Source organism: Akebia trifoliata, chromosome 1 (genome assembly GCF_017979445.1).
Source record: "Akebia trifoliata isolate Shusen 1 chromosome 1, ASM1797944v1, whole genome shotgun sequence".
NCBI lineage: Eukaryota > Viridiplantae > Streptophyta > Magnoliopsida > Ranunculales > Lardizabalaceae > Akebia > Akebia trifoliata.
In genome coordinates this window covers 6,004,121-6,011,088 of record NC_141375.1, presented here as the reverse complement: position 1 = coordinate 6,011,088, position 6,968 = coordinate 6,004,121, and the positions used below count along the sequence as shown (strand labels likewise).

At 33.8% G+C, this 6,968-nt stretch overlaps 1 pseudogene across 1 annotated transcript; it reads right to left on the bottom strand.

The window, feature by feature from the left end:
* Positions 1–1,035: 1,035 nt before the first annotated feature.
* On the bottom strand, positions 1,036–4,822 carry LOC147410549 (beta-fructofuranosidase, insoluble isoenzyme CWINV1-like; annotated as a pseudogene). The gene is made up of 5 exons (XR_015178649.1): positions 3,964–4,822; positions 3,447–3,609; positions 2,553–2,794; positions 2,384–2,474; positions 1,036–1,252 (listed from the first exon to the last, which is right to left on the bottom strand). The product of XR_015178649.1 is annotated as a beta-fructofuranosidase, insoluble isoenzyme CWINV1-like (transcript).
* Positions 4,823–6,968: the final 2,146 nt, after the last annotated feature.

Here is a 6,968-nt window from a genome sequence, read left to right as displayed (position 1 = left end):
AAGAGATCATCTTCACCAAAAATCAGCCCATTCCGAAAATTTAACCCCATCAAAAGTGGTTTACGAGAAAAGGACAGTCCACGATTCTTCTACTTATAAATTTGGGTTGGAAGTTTTTGAATGAGTTGGGCTTTTTTAACCCTAATCAAGTCCGGATAAAATATGTTAATTTTTTTTTACCTCATCCCTACGCTAGCGGGATCAAGATCAAGGTCTTAAATCAATTTTTTTTTTTAAATCATGGGCCAATAAGGCAAATTGACAGACTTACTCCTAGTGTTATTCCCTAATGATTACGCACCGCCTAAAATTAAAAACCAATTCTCTTTTTTAACATTTTCTGATGGCCATATTCTCAAGGAATTCATATTATTTTTGAAAACAAATCCCTTACAATCATACAAACCCTTATTGAAAATTTCGTGAATCACATGTACAATACATGGGAAGAGAAACCCTTTCCTTACTAAGATAACGAGGAAGAAGGCCTTATAGCCTCATCCACTGTCAAAAAGACTTCGAGATGCGTAAAATAATACTTCAATATTTATTATGAATCTCGAGATGCTTTAGACGTTGTAAGAGGCTTAGTAAGGCTTTATTTTCCTCACTAATTTCGTAAGGCTGGTTGGAATGGATCTTAGAAGATGGAGTAAAAGTCAATGCTTGGATTCAAAAGTATGTTTGTCCAAATTTATTGTATCTAACACTAAATATAGAAAAGAAGAAGAAAAAAAAAAAAACAAAAGACATAAAGGATTATAAAAAGAAAAGGCAATAACATATGATATAATAATTATATTTCTTTTATTAGAATAAATCCATACATAGATGTAAGCATCTACCATGTCTTTTTATTGTTATGTTCTATTTATTCCATCCACACTTCTCAACTTTTCTTGTTTTCAATTTTGTTTTTTTCTTTGACAGGTCGTACATACCAATCACCCTGCAAATGTATAACAGTTAAATATAACTATTTTATGTGGAAGACCATATAAAAATTTCAAAGTTTGACTTTGGAGAGCAAATCCAATCGCCCTTACCATCTCAGTTAGCCTCGTTCTTGCTTTCACTTTATTTGAGCCCTTTTCATGCTCCAAGCACTCAATGTTGATATTGTAACACTCAAACTTCCATCATTAAATGCATAGAGGTGGGCCCCATCATCAATAGCCAACTTTGGATAAACCCTAGCAGTGATGCAAACTTTTCCTTCCCCACCAAAACTCTCCACAACAGAATGATCTATCTGCAGAAGATTGAAAAAAAAAAAACCAAATATATCTAAACCAGTATTAACATCAGTGTGAAATGTGATAACTTGTTTATAAAAAAGGAAATTACTAAAACAGCTATATATTTTGCCACAATTACAGAACCAGCTATTTTTTTATTAATATTTATAAAAAATGATTGTATACCCATTTTGGTTTTTAATCCAAACGGGTACTCGTTGTACGGTCACATTTGGAATTTTGCATCTTTTAACCTTCTTGTAAGCCTCAAATTAATTCATGAATATTAAATTCAGTTTAATATTCATGGATTTCGATTTTCATAAAAATAAATAAATAAATACCTAAAATGGGTATACGATCATGTTGATAAATATTTCAAAAATGTGGTTGGGCCAGTAATTTTGGCAAAATACTTGATCATTTTTTGTAAAAGAAAAACCTTTATATAAAAACCTATATATATATATATATATGAACAGCGTTCCTAAGACTCATATTGAGACTCACATTGCGACACACCGTTTTGTCTTATATGGGCAAAAATATTTGGAATGGGCTGATTTTTTGTGAGGATGATCTCTATGGTGAGGAGATCATCATTGCCAAAAATCAGCTCATTATGAAACTTCTAGACCGTCCAATTTTTGTTGAAAAATTATAGACCGTCCAATTTTTGTAAATCAATTTTGATGGGGTTAGAAGTTTTGGAATGGGATGATTTTTTTCCAGGATGATCCCCTCATCACAGAGATCATCCTCACAAAAAATCAGCTCATTCCAAACATTTTTGCCCATATAAGACAAAACGGTGTGTCGCAATGTGAGTCTCAATATGAGTCTTAGGAACGTGACCCTCTATATATATATATATATATATATTTTGTGGGGCGGAGGGAGGGAATTTAAATACTATATTGGTCCAAAACAGACTCCATATGTGGTGTCACGTGAGGGAGGATGTTAGAACGATAGTCCCACATCACGTGTGGGAGCCTAATCCATGTGGTAAACAAGGAGAAGGCAATCCTCACTTTATAACCATAGTTTTGAAGTTGAGTTAGGCCCATGGACCTTAATACATACCAACCCGACCCTACCAAATCCAATCCATCGACATCCCTAGAAAATATGAAACAACATACCAAACTTCTCAGTGACAGCTTTTCATGGAGAGGATCCACATTTAGAAAAGCTCCATAGCTGGTTTTGTCAAGATCTTCTCTCAATGAAGACCTGATTTAGTAATTTACATGAAGTTAGGTTAGATTTGAGATTTTTTATTTAAAAAAAAAAAAAGAAGTTGAAATTGACCTGCTTTGATCACTGCACATGAGCACCACATATTTGTTAGGACCTTTGAAAACTCTGAAGAATATAGCTGTGTATTCTTCCAAGTTCTTAGAAGCAAAAACCAACAAACCAAATGGTCCAATACTTCCTTTCACTGATGCTCCTTTTTGGCTACAAAGCAATTGTGGATTATTAACCCAAGTTGGGTCCATGATCTCTGCCTTCTCCAACTCTGAAAGCTCAAATGAGATTTCTACATCTGCCTATTAAGATAGGGAGAGAAAATAAAAATATGGGTTTAAGTACTAAAGATGGAAATGATTATCTACAATCAAACACGTGGCACACGATAAGCATAAAAATCTTGTCTCGAGACATTGTCACAATTAGGAGAAAAATCAAGATTGTCTCAACCGAAACATTTCTAGACAAAATGACTTGGTTGGGACATCTTGAGGTGGTACAAAATTTTAAACCATGGTGCCACACATATGCATAAAACTAGACTTAGCTATAATGTCCATTAATTCGGTCATGTTAAGTTTCTTGCAAGTTGAATTTGTCAAGTTAATGATATATACATTTAGTTCACTATTTTAGAAACATATTATTAATATAACACATTACAAGATCAAAAGGAATACCATAAATTAGATTAATCTAGGATGATAGCTGAGTTTGCCCGAAAAATATTCAAGTAGACTCCGCAAATCAACCATTTTCGAGTTTGTATGCAAAGTTACCTCAAAATTCCATTGAATCTATTTTTGAGTTTTAAAATTGAGTATTATAAGACTCTCTTTTCCAATGGGTGTTTTTTTTTTTAAATTTTTTTTTGGCTTAGCAAGCAAATGGAATTTATAAAATAGTGTGCTTATATATAATTGTGTTACGCAAAAGAGATAAGAAACTCACTTGAGAAGCTGTTACACCCGAAACATTAAGTATTGATCCCCCATTAAGTTCTTTATTTTGCAAAAGGATCACGTTCAAACGCAGTTTTTCGATTTCTTCAACTGGCCACTGTACCAATTGCTGCCCGGTTTTGTCTAGCCAAATATTACGAGGGATTGACTGTGAAACAAAATTTGTGAAACCTTAATGAACTCATTTAGGTTATGCTTACAATTTTTAGCTTCTTGTCCATAAAAATCACTTTTCGGGGTTGAAAGAATTTTTGGTGAGCACTCCATAAAAGTTTAGAAGTAAAAAAAAACTCGTTTTTGACTTCTAGATTTTGTCGGAATCTGGATGGGACGAAATGTCCCAAAGTGTTTTTAAGGTTATATTTCTCACCAAGTTTGTGAACTATGTTAGATCACATAGGATCATGAGAAACAGATTAGAGCAATAATTTTCTGAAATTTTAAAATGGATAAAATTAGAAGCATTGTATCATGAACATGAATTTGTTTAACTTTGATTTAACTGAATTCCAGACCATCCCTTCACAGCAGCATCAGAACTGGCGTCAGATTCATTAATCCAACCCCATAATATCCTCCGGTTCTTCACCCCATCGAAGAATGTCTTTGAAGCGTAAAACTTTCCATAATCAAATCTCAATCCTGAACCATTATTAATGGATCCCAAATTGGGGATATACTTATCCTTGTCATGGACATAACTCCCAATGGTGTATATGTCGAGCATGCCGGCATCACCCAAGCTAACCTTTAGTACATGTTTAATACTTGGATTAATCGTTGAAGTATCAACACCATTAGTACTATTAATCGAAACTGGGAAGAAATCGGGACATTCCCACATTCCACTCCCATTCACCGAATAGAGTGGATACTGAGACTTAATCCAATTAACAAAATCTTTACTTCTATAGAGAATTGCCATTCCTTGAGTTCCTCTCTTACTCCCAATGATCACTCTCCATCGTCCGTCGGGTCCTTTCCAAGCAGTGGTTGGATCCCTAAATGAGCTCCCATTGATGCCACTAGGGGGAACGATTATCGGATTTTGAGGTGATTTGATCCACTCTCGAAGGAACGGATCGGAGATGTTCTTGGGTACGGCTAAATTTTGTACTTGCTTGTTTGAAGAGTCAATCCCAGTGTAAAGAATTACGGGTTTTCCCAAGGAAGGATCGTGGTAGAACCAGACCAACACCCATTGATATCAGATTGGATCGTCGGGTAAATGGCATTATCATGGTGAATCCAATTAACGAGATCGGTTGATGTAGCGTGTGCCCATACAATGTTAGCTGCCCACAATGGACCCAAAGGATTGTATTGGTAGAATAGATGGTAAATTCCCTTGTAAATCATTGGTCCTGCAATAATATTGACAACAATCCCAATTTAAAGAAGCATGAATTTAAAAAGAATTGTGATGAATGCACGCGGTTGGGTACACGGCCGACATGGCAAGGTGACAAAACCATAGATCATTTTCATCGGGATACATACGAAAAAGATGTGCAATTCTGTGCACTTGCCACATCAGCCAACGCGTGCATTCATCATTATTCTTTTAAAAATATAATCAAATCATCTTATTTACCCGGATAAACATTTTTCCAAGTTACTTGCAAAGTCAGTAAAAATACATCTTTTATTTTGTCAGGTGGAGTTGGAAAATCAGCACTCTTAAAAAAAAAAAAAAGCCATCATTTTTTGTTGGGTGATTTAGGCTTGCCCCCCCTATGTTTTGGTAGCTATTAGAGATTCTCCCTTATGTTTTGACACTGATGACATGCATTCCTTGACCTCAGTCTTCTAAATAGACTTAGGGGAAAATACTTAAATACCCTCATCTTCAATCTCTTGCCAAAAACCTACATTTTTCTTCTCTAAATCATTCATCTTCAAATTCTCCAATCTCCATGGTACAAGCACTCAACTTTATCTCTCTCTCTCTCTTTTTTTTATTTTTATTTTTTATGAAATAAATTAATCAACTTTATCTTTAATCCATCATTTTCAACCTAGAATTATCATTTATATAAAATCCTAGATTTTTATATATTTCCTCCTTAATAGAAAATCCTAGATTTTTTACCTAAAGTTTCTTCATTTGATACTTCCTCAAAAATTATATCTTGCCTTAAGATTTGAAGGTTGAAGACTTGAAGTAATTAAAATCTTAAGAGAGATGATAGGGAATAACAAATTTATCCAAAGATGTTGGAGATGAATGGTTTTGAGAACAAAAATTTGGAGATGAATGGTTTTGAGAAGAAAAATTTAGGTTTTTGGCTAAAGATTGAAGAATAAGGCCATTTGAGTCTTTTTTCCTTAGTCTTTTTTGAAGACTGAGGTCAAGGGATGCATGTTATCAGTTTTAAAACATTGGGGGTATCTCTAATATCCAAATCAACCTTTTTTGAGTTGACTCATCCAATTCATGTGCCTTGAATGATTCAAAATCGCTAAAACTTATTTATTAATAAATATTTTAGGGAGAATGACTATAAAGACTTGTTTATTGTAAAAATGTGCCAAAAAGTCCTACAATCGAGAATTCAGACTCTTTACCATAACTTTAGGATTGATAACATACCCCTTGACCTTGGTCTTCTCAACTTTATTGGATTTCTCAATGACTTAATCCAAAACTCGATTGAACCAACTTTCCAAGTCAGCTTGAAAATGCACCAAGTCAAGCTAGACTCTTAGCCGAGTTATTTAGCTATATGTAATATCTTTTATAGAGAAAAAAATATTTTAAATATTAATTTTTTTTTTAAATATTCATAAAATTAGCATACTTATATTTGATTCATTTGAATTGACTCACAAGTTTTTTAGTTGCTTCGATTGGTTGGATATTGGACTCAAATTTAAAATTTTTTTAAATATTTAATAAAATCAATTATACATATCTTCCAAAAACAAGCCTTTTTGGTGTCAATGTCCCTATATTTTTAATTATACTTTTTTTTTTTTAGTGTTGTGTGTGTGTAGCAAGACTAGTAGAAACTATGGTTTCAAACTCGTCTGAGACCGAGATGTATCGTCGAGTCATCTCGGTATCGAGTATGGATGAGACGGATGGACGGACAAGTAATTTTTCCGGACGAGTTTTAAAACCCCACGTTCATTTTTCAAATTTTTGAACAAGACATCTCAAACGTATCAGACCGCTATAGTCTTGGGCTTTGATTTATTTGGACCACCCACATAGACCTGCTCAAAAGCCCGCCCGTGACTAGCGTAGACCAGGCTACGCGGCCCGCTTAAAAAGCCAGCTCATTTGCTTGCAAACCTACGTGATTCTTTGAGTACTCTGTGAAATATTTAATATTTTAAAATATTAAATATATAACCAATGTCTTCAATATCATTTGTTATGTATTTTTAAATAAACTCAACGACTAAACTTTTTTTAATGATATTTTTAGGCTCCTTTTCAGATAAATATTTATATAAATCATATATTTTGAGCTGGAGCCCTAGCATCAATATTATATAGAATGTA